Source organism: Podarcis liolepis (genome assembly GCF_965112155.1).
Source record: "Podarcis liolepis genome assembly, chromosome: 4".
Lineage (NCBI taxonomy): Eukaryota > Metazoa > Chordata > Lepidosauria > Squamata > Lacertidae > Podarcis > Podarcis liolepis.
The window spans coordinates 10,138,570-10,156,136 of record NC_139558.1 but is presented as its reverse complement, the minus strand read 5'-3'; the positions used below and the strand labels follow the sequence as shown (position 1 = coordinate 10,156,136).

Below are 17,567 nucleotides of genomic sequence, written 5' to 3'. Positions count from 1 at the left end.
GTGCGACCCTAGGTGGCGTTGGAACCAACTCCCCTGGATCCGCTGCTGTGGGTGGAGCCTCCGCAAGTGGAGTGGTCTGAGTCTGTTCTGAAACGGCTTGGTTCGGCTCCACGCTGGCAGTTTGCGAGGGAGGTGTAGGTGGGGCCTCGCCATCTGTACGTGTCTCTTCTGGAGCCGCAAGCGCAGTTGGGGGCACCTCGGTAGTGTCCAAGTCCCCAACCCTGCGCCTAAGCTGGTCTATGTGCCGTCGCCACAAGCGTCCATCTTCGAGTGCCACCTGGTACGAGCGAGGTCCAGTGACTCCCACTACTGTGGCTGGCACCCAAGGGATGTCCCCCACATAGTTCCGGGCAAAGACCTGGTTTCCTGGGACAAATGACCGTGGTGCGTTGGCACAGCCTGGGGGTTCAGCCACGGCAAAGTCTGGGTGTAGCCGGTCGAGCGGTGACCTGAGGCGGCGGCCCATAAGCAGTTCAGCAGGACTCCTCCCTGTGGCCGCATGAGGGGTGATGTGTTGCACGAACAAGTATTCGGCGACCCGCTCATGCCAGTCTCCCCGGTCCAGGCGCGCCAGTGCCTCTTTTGTCGAGCGCACCATTCTTTCCGCTTGCCCGTTGCTGGATGGATGAAAAGGTGCCATTAGGGCATGGCGGATGCCCAGTCCCAAAAGATACCGCTCAAACGTGCCTGACGTGAACTGCGGTCCGTTGTCAGAGACAAGGACATCAGGACACCCATGCGTTGCAAACAGGCCTCGCAGCACCCGGATGACAGCTTCGGTAGTGGTGGAGGGCATCAGGGCGACCTCCAGCCATTTGGAATAGGCGTCCACCACTACCATAAAGGTCCGGCCGTGAAAGGGGCCAGCCAGATCGATGTGCACCCTCGACCAGGGTGTCTTTGGCGTCTCCCAGGTGTGTCCCTTAGCTGCCGGTGGTGCAGGCCTCGACTCCTGGCACGCTTGACAGGCGGACACCCAGGCAGTGATGGCATCGTCCATATTAGGCCACCAGACGTAACACCGAGCCAACGCCTTCATTTTGACAATTCCCGGGTGGCCAACGTGCAGAGCCTCCAGGACGCGCTGACGGAGTCCCTGGGGAATCACGACGCGGTCTCCCCACAGCAGGCAGCCGCGATGAGCTGAGAGTTCATGTTGTCTGGTTGCGAAAGGCTGGAACTCCGATGCAAAAGGCCCTTGTGGCCACCCCCTCCACACCCAGTTGAGCACCCGGCTGATGGTGCGATCCTGGGCAGATGCGGAGGCCACAGTGGCAGCCGATACAGGCGCTGCCGGAAGATCCTCAATCAGAAGGAGCGATGAAGCTGGAGCCGGGTCTTCCACAAATGCTGGAAGAGGGCAACGGCTGAGGGCGTCGGCATGGCCCATCGATTTCCCCGGGCGATGGATGAGCCGGTAGTGGTAGGCAGCCAGGAAAACAGTCCATCGCAGCACGCGTGGTGAGAGGACCGGTGGAGTTGGACGATCACCGGCGAGGAGGCCCAGGAGTGGCTTGTGGTCAGTGATGAGGTCAAAAGTCCTGCCATAGAGGTATTCATGGAACCTCTTCACTCCAGCCACAAGTGCCAATGCCTCCTTGTCGAGCTGGCTGTAATTCCGTTCCGTCGGAGATAGTGTCCTGGAAAAGTAGGCGAGCGGTGCTTCTCTTCCATCTGGAAAACGGTGACTAAGGACAGCACCGATGCCAAAAGGTGAGGCGTCGCAGGCAAGGACCAGCGGCCTGGATTCACTGTACTGTACCAGCACACTGTCTGAAGAAAGGAGAGCCTTGACCGCGTTGAAGGCCGCCGTCTCCCGATGACCCCAGGCCCAAGGCGTCTTAGTGCTAAGGAGTCGGTGAAGAGGCTCAGCCACTGTGGCTTTGTGGGGCAGGAACATGTTATAAAAGTTCAGCAGCCCCAGGAATGCCTGCAACTCCGTTTTGTTCTTTGGGGTGGGGGCCTGCTGGATAGCGCGGATCTTGGATGTGGTTGGACGAAGACCGGAGGCATCGATAAGATAGCCCAGGAACTCTACCTGTGGAACGGCGATCTGGCACTTCTCCCTCTTTACCTTGAGCCCGGCCTCCTGGAACCTGGTCAGCACGGCACGGAGGCGCTCGAACAGCTGCTGGTGTGAGTCTGCAGACACCAAGACGTCATCAAAATATGGTACCACGCCCGGAAGCCCTTGCAGGAGACGCTCCATAAGGCTTTGGAAGATGCCAGGAGCCACACTCACCCCGAACTGCAACCGGCGGCAACGGAATGCCCCCCGGTGGGTGACGATCGTCTGGGCTTCAGCAGTGGCATCATCGACTGGCAGTTGTTGATAGGCTTGGGCAAGGTCCAGCTTAGCGAAGACCTTACCCTCACCCAGGGAATGCAGCAGGTGTTGGACAACAGGAACCGGATAAGCATGCTGCTGAAGTGCCTTGTTGATCGTGCACTTGTAGTCAGCGCAGATTCTCACCGACCCATCTGGCTTGACAGGCGTGACGATGGGGGTTTCCCACTTTGCGTGGTCAACCGGCTCCAAAACTCCTTGGGCAATCAGTTTGTCCAGTTGTTCGTCCACCTTAGCCTTGAGAGCAAAGGGAACCCGGCGTGGCTTTAGCTTGATGGGGGCGACTTGTGGATCAAGGCTAAAGGAGATGGGCGTACCTGTATATTGGCCCAAGGTGCCGTCAAAAACCTCGGCAAAGTCTTTGACCAGACCCTCAGTCTCTGCGTTAGAGATGCAGTTGATGCCGGTGACTTCCAGGCCGAGGGCATCAAACCAGTCTAGCCCTAGGAGGCTTGGCCGCTGACCTTCGACCACCACCAACCGGAGCAGGCCCGAAAAATCCTTGAAGGCGATCCGGAACCGGCCAACGCCTACCACGGGAATGTCGTTTCCCTGGTAGTCTCTCAGGTGTACGCGGTGAGTCGAGTTGCCTTTTGGACACTCTGGGTACCAGTCTTTTGATGGTGCTCCATGACACGATGGACAGGGCAGACCCGGTGTCGATCTCCATGTCACATGGAGCTCCTTCAATGAGCACCGTGACGTTCAGCTTGCGTCGCGTAGTCGAGTCGGTTTGGCCAATCGTGGTTCCAGACGGGCAGCGGCAGTTGGTGAGAGCGAAACAACTTTCCTTGGCAGACTGGAGTGAAGACTTGGACTTGCGAGTCGATGAAGGGGGGGTGTCAGACGGAGCCGATCGGCAGACCTTAGCGATGTGGCCCCTTCTGGAACACTTCCTACAGATGGCGTCTCTGAATCGACACTTGGCACGGGAATGGTTGCCTCCGCAGCCAGCACATTCCGGTTGGCCCTTGGACTTCTGTTGGAACTTCCTGCGCTCCCGCTTTGTCTGGTGCACGTCATCGTCTTCACTGGAGGATGCCTCCTCACTGCTGGCCTCTTCATGATGCACCGGAACTGGCTCCCTAGCAAGACGCGGGCTGCTGGACTTGCGGATCTCCTGGGCGGAGCGTTCAGCAGCTTCTGAGGCCACAGCCTCCTCAATGGCTTTCTGTAGCGTGAGGTCTGGCTTGGCTAGGAGGCGCCGTTGCAGATGGATGTCCCGGACCCCGCAGACGATTCGATCCATCAGGGCATCGTCTAAGTCTCGGAACTCACAGTGCATTGCAGCCTGTCGCAGGGCGGTGGTGTAGTTGTTGATTGACTCCCCCTCTGCCTGGTTCCGGTGGTAGAACGCATGGCGGGCAGCAATCTTGGACGGCTTTGGTGCGTAGTGGTTGCAGAGCTTCTCTTGGATCGTGTCCCATGGTGTTGCCTGGACTGCTTCAGGCGCAACCAACGCTCGGGCCGTCTCAAACACCTCAGGCCCACAGAGGCTGAGGAATAGGCCCCGCTTCCGATCCTTTGATACTGCTGTCAGCTCGTTGGCTTGGAGGTAGCAGTCGAACCGAGCGAGGTAGGAGTCCCATGATTCAGAGGCTGGCGCAAACGGCGGTAGAGGCACAAGTGAAGCCATGATTCCGATGCCGGCGTGAAGGGCGATGGATGGAACCCAGTGCTCTAGCCAGAACAGTCAGCTCTGAATTGGTTCTGCCCAGTGATTTCGCTCAGTGATTTCGCTCTGTGATTCAGCTCAGTGATTCAGCTCAGTTCAGAGGCTGGCCGCATCTGGCTGTGCTCTGATGTCCATCAATCCCATCCTCGTCGCCAGTGTTAAGTCGTGGGTTGACATAGCAGCCGGCACAGCGATTTCTTCAAGTAGCTCTTTATTGTGGTAAGCTGGAATAGAACTGACTGAGAACAGCTCAGCCGGCCTGTATTTATAGGCAGCCGGCTGTCAACATTGTAACCACCACAGCCCAGAGTTCCCGCCTAAAATAACTGCCGCGGACCTGAGTGAAAACTATCTACAGACCTGAGTGAAAACTATATACAGTATCCCCCTGTTGGCCCAGGGTGAAACTACACTACATAACAGTAATCACCGTAACTCTGATGATGATCATTTATTAGACTTCTTAGACAACTTGTACACAAGCCCTCTCAGTGATTTGCAGCATATTTTTCACAAACAACAACCACAACCATAAGCACAAGTAAGCAAAAATGCATTATAATATTGTTACCCTGTTGGAAAGACAGAAGTTTCATAGATTTGGAAAATGTCCCATTTCAAACACGGATCTCAGTTGGTTGCCCAGGTTCACATGTAGAGAAAATACCCCTCGTTTAAAGAGGTCAGACACAGGTCAGCCTTGAAGACTTCATGCTCTGAAAGCTGCCAAGATCTGACCCATTGAATATAGTATATCGATTTGCATCAGCTGTATAGAAGGGCTCACATGCCAGCAACAGGTGATAGAAGCCACAAGAGACTCAGCTACACAGTTGCAAATAAAATGTTTTAAGTGCATTAGGGATGCGGGTGGCGCTGTGGGTAAAACCTCAGCGCCTAGGGCTTGCCGATTGCATGGTCGGCGATTCGAATCCCTGCGGCGGGGTGAGCTCCGGTCTTTCAGTCCCAGCTCACGCCCACCTAGCAGTTCGAAAGCACCCCTAAGTGCAAGTAGATAAATAGGTACCGCTTTATAGCGGGAAGGTAAACGGCATTTCCGTGTGCTGCGCTGGTGCCGGCTCACCAGAGCAGCTTCGTCACGCTGGCCACGTGACCTGGAAGTGTCTGCGGACAGCGCTGGCCCCCGGCCTCTTAAGTGAGATGGGCGCGCAACCCCAGAGTCGGACATGACTGGCCCGTACGGGCAGGGGTACCTTTACCTTTACCTTTAAGTGCATTATACAAAGGTGACACCAGATGGCGATTGTGAGCTTATGGCAAATTCAATATATATTTCTAAAGCATTTTCACAGCGGGTTTTTTTATACGTGTCTAGATTCCATATTGGTTTATGCTGGCTCTTTCTTATTGGAAAAGCATAGCAGAGGCACCATGCAATCCTAACCATGTTTACCAAACAAAACAAAACCTTGCCTTTGAATTCTCTGCTTCTGGCTGCTTAAAAAAAAGAGGTGATTTTACGTTCTTGTATTTTAATGGTTTTGCTGGCTTGGGCCCTTCTTTGTAATTGTTTAATGCTGTTTTTAGGATTCATGTTTTCGTTACTTATGCACACACCTGTGTGTACATGCGCAAATATACACACAGACACAGCGGTAACTACTGGGTGTCTAGTAACTTTTATAAATAAATAAAGTAAATGAGCTATACTGAATTTGCATTACTCTGGAGCACCGCCCCTTTAAAATCCCACCACTTGTCTTGTATAGCAGGGCTTTTGCAATCATCAAACTCACTTTAGTACTGAACTCCTGCCAGAGAAGCATTTGCCTTCCTTGGGAGCCTTAGCTGTGTGCATTTGTACTTTGGCATCGCCTGGAAGGTTATTTGCTGCCGTCCTGAGCAATGCTAGGTGAAAGTCAACACCTGCCAGATGTGGCTTCATTCCCTGTGCTTGGACAAAGAGACCAAGGGTTGAACAATCTCTGGGGTGAAGGCCTGCGCTGGGCAGAATGAGTTCCAGCCCCAGGAATGCTCCATCTGTTACAAGCCATTTGTGCCATCTTTCAGAGTGATTAGGAAGCTCGATTCCTGTTGCATTTCAACTGTTTCTTGCAAGGTACATTTCCTCCTAATGTGGATACGAAGGATTTAAAATTACTCGTCCCCCTAAAAAAAAAAGAAGCAACAACAATCCATAATTGAATGTTAACAGATTCTGTGGTGCAACCCAAACCAGTCTACAAGTAGGAGAAAGAGCTCGTGGTCTTGTTCATATCTGAGGCTTACTAGATGATGATGATTTATTAGATTTGTATACTAGCCTTCATCTGAAGATGTGACTCTTAATTAAGGGTAGGTGGTGGTGGAATTTAATCCACTGCACGTTTAATGGCAAGCCTACCTAATTACGGTTTTCCAAAACAATATGTGAACTGAAAAACAGCTATCCTTCAAAATTTGCACTTCTCCAAATTTAGTGGTGCAGTTTTCCAGTCAAGCAGCACGTCCAAAAATACTACATATACTGTAGTAAACTGCGCATAAAAGTGCACATGGTAATGAAAATAAAATATTAACATGCATAAAATGCATGTCGCTTTGCAAAACTGCATATATTTGGGGAAATTGCATGCAAACCAAAATTCCAAGAAAGATCAAGTCACAATCCTAAAGTATACTTAAATTTGGAGTTTAGATTTTTGATTTCAGGTATTTAAATACACGACACTAGAATATTTTGTTTTAGATTGCAGTCACATAACACTATTAATATTGAATTTTCATAGCAACAACAACAAAATCACTTTACACAAATGTTTGACTGTTTTGCCACTTCTAGATGAACTATTTATTCATCCAATGATTTGTTTGCTGGGAAGTTAGACGATTTGTGTCAAGCAAATATTACCCCATACTTCCTTTATTGCAAATAAATAAATAAAATAAAATCTTGGAGGAAAGAGGTTTGTTGCACTTGAGTTTCAAACCAACTTTCATTGCACTACTTGAATTTGTGTTTAGAGAAGCCTAGCTACAAAAGCAAATATATTTTTTAGCATTTTGGAACAGAGGGAGAGAAATGTCTGAAACCTGAAAAACACCATTTTAAAAAAAAGGCAAATGTAGTCTGTCTAAGTGAACTAACTTCTAAGTTAATTTTTGTCAAAATGAGAGTTACATTTTTATTATTGGAGGGTAGAGCAGAACGTTAGTGTGGATGACTACAGTTGCAAATTTAGTACTTAACTGATAAGAGATTCATTAGCTCATCACTTCACATTATGTTTGTGACACAGTCTATCTATGATGGAAGGTAGAGGGAAGTAGCAGTTTCTATAGGTACCGAAAGCCGTTTGCCCTTGGTAGAATTTAGCAGTGATATTTATCCTGCCTGTACCATTCTGCCTCCAGAGCAGTCTTACCTGCTTGTCTGCAAGTGTCCATCTGACGGGAGCCTGAGGCAAAGCCAGGCAGTCCCTAGCTGCAGCGTGGCTAGGCAACAGCAGCAACTCACCTCCCCGCTCGCATGCACGTTCTCTCTGTCTCCCTTTCTTTTCCACACTTCAGCAGCTGTGTGTAGCATGATAAATTGGGAGGGGGCATGACAGATGTAGGAAAAGCCAGGGCTAATAAGAACTTCAGCTTTCAGGGGTGCGGGAACGACTCTGATGGTGCCCATTGTGCCATGTGTGTTTTTAATGCACACGGTGGCAAAGGGGGGAAATGGACAGTGCCAACAGACATATGTGATTTGTTGTCCGTATATAAAGTGGTTAAGAGAAGTACTGTGAATGTCTGAATCAAGTGTGTGTCTGGGTTGCAGATGTGTGTTTTGCGTTGTGCCCTGCCCTCCAGCCATCTGCCTCAATGGGTACCAGCTGCTCCTGACAAAAATCAGGTTGCAGTTCTGAAAGCTAATGGGTATATACAGTGGTACCTCAGGTTACATACACGTCAGGTTACATACGCTTCAGGTTACAGACTCCGCTAACCCAGAAATAGTACCTCGGGTTAAGAACTTTGCTTCAGGATGATAACAGAAATTGCATTGCGGCGGTGTGGCAGCAGCAGGAGGACCCATTAGCTAAAGTGGTACCTCAGGTTAAGAATGGACCTCCGGAACAAATTAAGTTCTTAACCTGAGGTACCACTGTATTAGTACATAGGGATATGGGTGGCACTGTGGTCTAAACCACTGAGCCTCTTGGGCTTGCTGATCGGAAGATGGGTGGTTTGAATCTGTGCGACGGGGTGAGCTTCCATTGCTCTGTCCCAGCTCCTGCCTACCTAGCAGTTCGAAAGCATGCCAGTGCAAGTAGATAAATAGATAACGCTGTAGCGGGAAGGTAAACGGCGTTTCCATATGCTCTGGTTTCCATCACAGTGTCCCGTTGTGCCAGAAGCGGTTTAGTCATGCTGGCCACATGACTCGGAAAGCTGTCTGTGGAAAACGCCGTCTCCCTCGGCCTGAAAGCGAGATGAGCACCGCAACCCCATAGTCACCTTTGACTGGACTTAACTGTCCAGGGGTCCTTTACCTTTATATATTAGTATGAATATTTGCAAGAGCTTGTTTTGTTTTGAAGCCTGAGTGCTATGTTCCCTCAATCAGGGCCTGTATATCAGCCAGGAGAGTGATTGGGACGAAAGTGGCTCTGGCCAAGGCATACACAAACCACCAACATGCACAGCCCTTGGGGACCATTGTGGGGACTGAGAGATGCCCATCATTAAAGGGATAGGCTTCTGGGTGGGTGTCAGATCTCAGAGAAAAGGACAATCTCAAAAAAGGACAGGGTGGGGACAGAAAGACTCATAAAGAGCTGGCAGGGACCCACAGGATCATGTAGCCCAGGCATGTCCAACTCCCAAGAGACTGTGACCAAAGTTGTTGTTGTTGTTGTTGTTGTTGTTGTTCTTCTTCTTCTTCTTCTTCTTCTTCTTCTTCTTCTTCTTCTTCTTCTTCTTCTTCTTCTTCTTCTTCTTCTTCTTCTTCTTCTTGAGAGCCAGTGTGGTGTAGTGGTTAAGAGCGGTAGTCACGTAATCTGGGTAACCGGGTTCGCGTCTCTGCTCCTCCACATGCAGCTGCTGGGTGACCTTGGGCCAGTCACACTTCTCTGAAGTCTCTCAGCCCCACTCACCTCACAGAGTGTTTGTTGTGGGGGAGGAAGGGAAAGGAGAATGTTAGCCGCTTTGAGACTCCTGAAGGGAAGTGAAAGGCGGGATATCAAATCCAAACTACTACTACTACTACTACTCTTCTTCTTCTTCTTCTTCTTCTTCTTCTTCTTCTTCTTCTTCTTCTTCTTCTTCTTCTTCCCCCTTTTCTATCTGGATCACAGGATCCACAAGGGAGGACCCGCAATCATGATCGACCAGTTGGACATGCCTGATCTAGTCCAGTCCAGGAATATGCAGCACGACAAAGAGAACAGGTAGTGAGCTATCATTAAACATCACAATATGATTTTCTCGTTGGAAAGTGGCTGAAGAGTCTCAAGCTGTCTTTGGCCTGAGGTGTCCCTTGAAGGGAAAGGTGGGGATCTTTCCCAGGAGATGCCAATTTAGACATGATCCAATGATTAGTGGAAGATGCTGGAGGATGCCTCATTGCTGCTGTCCAAGCATTAATTGATGCCGGCTAAGGGTGTCTGCTTGCACTGGATACAACAGAGTTTCCAGGGGCTAATTAGGATGGCGCTTACATGTGCCATTATGCACATCAGTTCTGGTGGGGAAATTCCCCTGAGCAGCAGCCGCTATTTGGCACAAATCACTAGAACTTTCTCTGAATACTTCACTTGAGCTTCCTCTAGATAAGTGATACTTAGCTTGGACATCTTCTGACCATTTACACTAGCACCATGTTCTTTGATCAAAGTGTAGCTAAAATAAATGCATAGTCTCAGGGCATGTGCAGAGTTCCAGCTGAATTGAGCTTCTTGGTAACAAAGCAGATTTGTTTTAATTAATAACTATATCAATGTTTTCATTGATTAACAGGTTGAGACCGCTGCCTTTTTTCTTTTTCTTGTTCTTTTTCTTCTTTTTTTTTACCTGTAGGAGCATTTTTTAAATCCGGGGTGCTACAAGTTAAAGGTGTAATTTTTATTTTCTGAATGCTGTTCTGGCTTGGGCAAATTGCCAAAATTTGGGAAAGCAAAAATGCTAAAGAGGGGCTTGTGTTTGCTGAACAGTAACTGATCTTGCAGTTGCTTCACGATCTCAAGGAAAGCACCTAAAATATTGCATACCTCCAACGCTTTAAAGATGAAAATTGTGTACAAGGGGGTCCGTAATGTCACACCCTGGGTGCTTTCCTGCGAGACTCTTCCCACTGTTTTAAGGAACTCTGCAACAGCATGCCTTCTCAAATCGGATGTGTGTGTAAACTGGCCCAAAATGTTCCACTTAGTTGCAGTTGAAAAACATGGAGCAACTATTCGCATAGGTGTGTGCATGTGCGTGGAATGATGTAAAGGAAGCCTAGCATGGACATTGTGTGCACATATTTACTTTCACATGAACTAGTCAAAACTTTGCATCATCCCTACTTTCCCACACCCCACCTAGGGATAACTGAGGAAATCAATGTATGTGAATTCTAATGCCAGCTGACCAGATTTGCACCTGCTGTCATAATGTGCAGGTCAAAATTAAATGATCCTCCGGATTTCATACTTTTCTGAATTTTGCATTAGCCGGCTCCTTAAAAAACACACAAAAACACACACACACAACATAGCACCACTGTGCATCTGCAAATACCTTCATAGATACATACACCAAAATTTGGTACAAATTTTCATGCGGCTTTTGAAATCCACAGATTGATGCAGAAATGGGTTGGAACAGGTTTATGAATGTGAAACTGATGTGGACTGAAAGCAGGCTGATCCATCTGTTCCTATCCTCACCTGTGAGATATTTGAAAATTATTATTATTAATTATTATTATTATTATTATTATTATTATTATTATTATTATTATTATTATTATTTCTTCTAAGACCCTGGGGCAGAGGGCCAAAGTCATGGAGAAAAATCCTCATGTGCTTTTGTGCACACTATAAGGATGTTTTGAAACACCATTCCACAATATCTCCCCAAAAGGCCAAATGGGGACAACCGGACATAGATTCCAGAAAATAGATACTGTCTATTTCCTGATGTTGAAACAAGCAAACAGCGCAGACAGTTGGAGCATATGAAGTTCTGGAACTCAGCAAACTTATTTCAGTTCGATTTATCAATCCATTAATTAGAAACCAGATTACTGATTTTATACAGATAATGAAATGAAGCAAGTCAATTTGATGGGGGCGAACAAGTCCAATTTTAATCAGAAAAGACAACTTTGAGTGGGTCTCGACTCTCTTTTAATTGTGGTGGTTTCTCAGGGCGCCATCAGAAGAGATTCTCCTTCTACGCAATAGTCAAACTACTTCACTTTGACACACTTCAGCCCTGTTTATTTCATGGCCACAACACAAGGGATGATCGAATGTGCTTCAGGCACGGCATGTTGTGACATGAATGTAAAGAGATAATTCTCTTGTTTTATGAAATCAAGGTAACCAAGCAGTCACATTAGTGATAAATAATAAGCTAGATAACGTTCAGGCTTGTAACCGTTGAGTGTTCAGGAATGCTTTGAAATCCTTAAAGATCTCATATTCTTCCATGCCTAATCTTCCATGTCTGGGAGGTTTCACTTGGTTAGGGAGCATAGGAGCTTTCACTTTAATAAATGCAAGTCTTTGTCAGCCACTTGTGCCCATAGCTTGTGCATGTCCTGGAAGATTTTTTTTTTTCACTTCAAAGAAGAGTCAAAATACTGTATCACATGCAGGTTTTGGAACTCCTCTCGTTTTCAAGTGTGGTTTGCCGGGAAGCATTTGATGGGGAGCTGTTGAATGAAAAACTACTTGTGTGGTTCTTTATTTAGCATCCTGTTTACGCAGTCAAAGGCAGCGGTTAATTAAATAAATGGTGCATCTATCAAGAAAATGGTGAAGTCCTTTGGATGCTACCAAGTATAATGTTGAGAGCAGAGACCATAATTTACGGTTAGATGTTCTGATGTCTGCAGCTGCTGACCAGGTTCTTGAGTCCAGACACAATTCTCCCCCCCCCCTTTTAAAAAAGCCTTAACGGTGCTTCTCTGACTTTAGCACATCAAAGACAAGTCATAGCATTCTGAGCTCGGCTTCTCTGGTCCACGGTTCATAGCAGAGGTGGGAAATCTGTGATCCTCCAGGTGTTGTTGGATGATTCCAACTTCCATCACCTTTAGGCATGCTGGCCGGGGTTGGTGGGAGTTGGGAGTTGCACCACAGGTCCCTGAACCCTGGACTGCAGGGACTGAATTTATACTTGCATCCCATTGTCCATCAGTGAATCTATGGCACTGAGATGTGCCGCAAGCTGATGAGATACACGTTTCAAAGCTTTAAATGGCCAACATTTGGAAGGGAATCCGTTCAGTGCAAACCAAACACAATTACACTTCATTTCCAAATAAGCTTCCATCGCTTTTGGGGGTAGGGTGGAAGAGAAGGGGAAACATTAAGACTAAGTAGCATGGCTTAAGGTGTTTTTCTTTGCACAACTTAATGCACTTGGTACACTTTGACCTACTTCTCATGGCCGGCCTACATGCTACACCGGGAGATTTGATTAAATCTCCAAGTGTGGGCTTTTGTTTTCTTGTTTTATGAAATGCTGTTGTGGGAAGGAGTTGATCAGGGGAAATGACTTGGTGGCTGCGGGTGTCGGTGCTTCCCCCACCTGTGCCACAGTCCCAAAATAAATCAGCTCTTTCTTTCTTTCTTTCTTTCTTTCTTTCTTTCTTTCTTTCTTTCTTTCTTTCTTTCTCTCTCTCTCTCTCCCTCTCTCTCTCTCTCTCTCTCTCACACACACACACACACACACACAAGCTTTTATTAGCTGCTTAGGGATTACAATGGGAGCTCTTGAAGTTTGTGTACAGTTTTCTTCTCTAATGCAACTAGCTTGAAGAGGGATATATAGATTATTACGATTTTTTAAGACAATGAAGAGGATAAGGGTAAAATACCTGCTTGTAGTGCTTTCCTAATCAAATTGCTCAGAGGGAGAAAACATCTGGACTCCTGGCTCTCCTGATATAATGTGCAGTTTGGACTGAAGTAGTAAGCCTGTGTCTGTACTGTGACTCCCATTTTTCTGTCCCCATCACACCCTGGCAGAGCATTTCCATCACAACTACACTGATGGGACACACCACACACCCCCTCCACCATCCAAAAAAGAAAAACACCCCTGACCATTAGGTACCCCTGACCATTAGGTCCAGTCACGGACGACTCTGGGGTTGTCCGCTCATCTCGCTCTATAGGTCGAGGGAGTGGGCGTTTGTCTGCAGACAGCTTCAGGGTCATGTGGCCAGCATGACTAAGCTGCTTCTGGTGAACCAGAGCAGTGCACGTAAATGCCGTTTACCTTCCCGCCAGAGTGGTACCTATTTATCTACTTGCGCTTTGATGTACTTTCGAACTGCTAGGTTGGCAGGAGCTGGTACCGAACAACAGGAGCTCACCCCGTCACGGGGATTCAAACCGCCAACTTTCCGATCGGCAGGCCCTAGGCTCTGTGGTTTAGACCACAGCGCCACCCGCGCCCCTTTCTTAAACTTCAACTTTCTTAAACACCCACACAAAAACAAACATTGTAAATATCTGCTTCAAAGTATATCTTCTATCCAAATATGCACTGGTAGATGTATTTTGATTGATTTACTTTTCTGAGTTGACGATTGCATTGGTAGATGTGTGAAGCGAGAGAGCTGGTAGGTCTCGTAAGTTTCGATCGGCACATTCGTTCAAGCTGATAGGTCACTTCATACTGGGATTTCCAAATTCCTAGAGCATCATCTCTAATGGCTGATGTCTTTCCCACATTCCAACAATGCACACAGCAATTCTGGGAACTGGGTAAAAACTGATGCATTTTTGTAGAAGCACAAATTGGCAGAAACCTGAGAGCTTTGGCAGTGGCCATTGAATGGGGATTGCTGGCTGCCACTGAACAGCTGCAAAGTGTTTGAGGGAAGAGCATAACTTTCAGGGGAGAAGTGGTAGTGGGGGGAAAGCAAGACCCTTTTCCTGATGGCATTTTTCTTCTGTCACCTCCCACAGCCCGTTCCTGTGTTGTGTTGCAGAGAAAAGCAGCTGGAGGGTGGAGTTAGAGAGGGGGGGGAGAGAGAGAGACTATCCATTCACCTCCCTTCTTTGCTTTCACTCTCCCAGTGGAGGTTAGTGTGAATGAGGCTCTGCCCCACCAGCTTCAGTCTGCCCTCACCTGCACCCAGCCCTTCCTGCACCCAGTCCAGTGGGTGGCACTGGCTGCCAGTTTCCTCCCCCTCAAGTGTCATGGATTGGTTGGATGCAGAAGAATGGTGGGAGGAACCAGCTGGGGAACCACACAGGGAAGAAGGCTCAGATCCCAGGGAATGGTGGTGGGACAACAATGAGTAGGCAGAGTGAAGAAACCAGAGGCCTTCCTCTTGGCCATAGTCGGCCAATTGGTGCCAAAGAAGGACAGAACTTTATGTATGCAACAACAGCAGCAAGAATATTGATTGCAAAGTATTGGAAGACAGAAGATTTACCCACACTGGAAGAATGGCAGATGAAGGTGATGGACTATATGGAACTGGCAGAAATGACTGGCAGAATCCGAGACCAGGGGGAGGAGTCGGTGGAAGAAGATTGGAAAAAGTTTAAAGAATATTTACAGAAATACTGTAAAATTTATGAATGTTAAACAGACGTTGGATGGAAAATAAGCGGTGTTGGTAAAAAGATTAATAAGAATATGTAAATATAGACTGATAATGAGGGAAAATGTATTGTTAATATAGGTTAAGACATTGAGTAAGGCTAAGTGATAGAGGGTAAGGATTTGCTGAACTAAATATCTGAACTGGAATACAAAAAGGGAGGTGTGAGGAGAAACTAGTGAATGAAGTATAGGATATGAAAATACTAATCTTTTTTCTGTTTTGTTTTTTGATGTTCTTTCTTCTTTTTCTTCTATTCTGTTAACTGTTTTTTATTGTGTACCTTTATGTGTTTTGCTTTGTATTTTCTTATTTTTGTAGGGTTTTGGTTTTTTTTGGTTTTTGTATTTTATGTGTAAATTTTGAAGTTATTAATTGTTCAATAAATATTTTTTTTTTAATGAGTAGGCAGAGGGAGAAGAGGAGGTGTCAGAAGCCGAGGAGGTAACAGGGCTTGGTGAGCTGGCAGAGAGACGTCCAGATTCAGGCTGCAGCAGGTGGGTGGAGGGTGGAAACCCAAGAGGTAGAGATGAGTCAGGCTGGTGAAGAGCCATGAGTGACTCCCCCTCCCGATGATATAAGCTCCCCTTGATCTCCCAGAGTCAGAAGAGGCAGAAAAAGGGCAGAGGAGAGGTTGGCGATGCATGGTCACAGTCTCTGAATGCTTGGGGGAAACCCTGGAGAGGAGGGGATTTAGGCAGCAGTGGGGAGGTGGGGACCTTCAGTCTCAGCAACTGCTTCATGAGGGCAACACCTACCAGAGAAGAGTTGCTGTGCTCATTAAGCCTGACACTCCTGTGTTGACTGTTTTTTTTTTTTTTTGCTAAGAAATAGTTAACTCCAACTTGCTTGGTGTGATTTACTGCTGGCTCGCTCCTGACATCAAGTCTCAGTGTCTCAGAGAGCCAGTGTGGTGTAGTGGTTCAGAGCGGTAGTCTCGTAATCTGGTGAACTGGGTTCGCTTCCCCGCTCCTCCACATGCAGCTGCTGGGTGACCTTGGGCTAGTCACACTTCTTTGAAGTCTCTCAGCCCCACTCACCTCACAGAGTGTTTGTTGTGGGGGAGGAAGGGAAAGGAGAATGTAGCCGCTTTGAGACTCCTTTGGGTAGTGATAAAGCGGGATATCAAATCCAAACTCTTCGTCTTCTTCTGTAGAACTCAGCAGGGAGAAGGATGGGGACATAACTCGAATAAGCTGACTGCCTGTCATTGGTTCTGCCTCCACCTACTGTTGGTCTTCCTGCTTTCCACCCCACCAGTCCCAGTGGGCATCATTGAGCTCGCCTCTTGCTCTCTGCAGTATTTTGGTGACCAGCTCTGCAGCTCTGCAGCTCTGCAGCTCTACAGCTCTGCAGCTCTGCAGCTCTGCAGCTCTGCAGCTCTGCGTGTGCCACTGAGCACATTGTTCAGCTCTTCTAGGAACAAAATATGTACAGCATTTATGTCCTCTAATATCCTCTGAGGTCTTCTAGCAAGTCAGAAGACTATGTCCCAGTGGTCGTATCCTAGGGACTGGGAACTCTTACCTCACCACTGAATGGATTTCTAGAATAGCTTGCATGTTTTATTGTTTCCAGGTGTTAGTGGTTGTTCATACTTGCCCTCCTTCTATGGTTAACCAGTGACCTGACCTCTTCAGCTGAAGCAGTTTATGCAGCAACTCTTTCTGACAAGGCAAAAAATGTATAGGAACTCAGCAGCTATACCTCATTTGTCAGTTTCTGTTGAATACGAGACAAACGTCACTGGAATATGGGGCAAATGATATCCATAGAATATCTCTGTGAGCTGCCCTTTGGTCTTCTAGGAATAGCTCAAGTAGGACTGTGACTTCCCAATAGAACACGCTAATAAGATCTTTCCATAGCTACTCTAGATTTTTATTGATCACCTTTCCTTTGTGTGGTTTTTCCCCACCCTCCCCAGAGCCTTAGAAATCCCTAGCTATGCAGTTTAATGCCAAATGTCTACATAACAGATAGCAAAGATGATGAGGTCACATAAGGTTGTGCCTAGATGGTTTGGCCAGGAGAGAGTTGTGTTGAGGTGCTTTGCAACCAGGAAAAGGGACCAAAATGCAGAATGCAAGAGAATCCCAACTTTTCTGCCAATATGGCAGTGCAGCACCATGCGTGCTTGTGGGTTTGCTGTCCCTGTACCTGCCTTCTCTTCCCATAAGTTTTCACCCATTCCCCCCATTTCCCCCAGTACTGAACTTACAACACATACAATAAAAATCCTGAAAAACCATGAAAACAGAAAACTGCAAACATATATACCGTATTTTTTGCTCTATAAGACTCACTTTTTCCCTCCTAAAAAGTAAGGGGAAATGTGTGAGCGTCTTATGGAGCGAATGCAGGCTGCACAGCTATCCTAGAAGCCAGAACAGCAAGAGGGATCGCTGCTTTCGCTGCGCAGCGATCCCTCTTGCTGTTCTGGCTTCTGAGATTCAGAATATTTTTTTTCTTGTTTTCCTCCTCCAAAAACTAGGTGCATCTTGTGGTCTGGTGTGTCTTATAGAGCGAAAAATACGGTAACTCCCTTAACAGCAACAAGAAGGAGAACTTAATTGTAAATCAATCAAATGCTTGTTACAGTTAAATACAAAGTGACTGCATGAATCATTATAGTCGGACATTATCTTTATTAGCATCAAGAAGGATGTCCCCAAAATGCAGCAAGCCTTCAGGCTCCCCAGAACTCTTCATCAGGTTGTCAGCAGCAGATGGTGTGCGACCACTCACCTGCTCTCCCT

At 47.4% G+C, this 17,567-nt stretch overlaps 2 long non-coding RNA genes across 2 annotated transcripts in view; both read left to right on the top strand.

The window, feature by feature from the left end:
- Positions 1 to 17,567, top strand: part of LOC310706096 — a 132,921-nt gene that overhangs the window by 81,091 nt on the left and 34,263 nt on the right. The gene's annotated exons all lie outside the window — the stretch shown is intronic.
- LOC310706120 lies at positions 8,808 to 16,322 on the top strand. Its single transcript, XR_014525699.1, has 5 exons — positions 8,808 to 8,876; positions 9,343 to 9,421; positions 14,165 to 14,280; positions 15,965 to 16,116; positions 16,173 to 16,322. It is a non-coding gene; the product is annotated as an uncharacterized lncRNA (long non-coding RNA).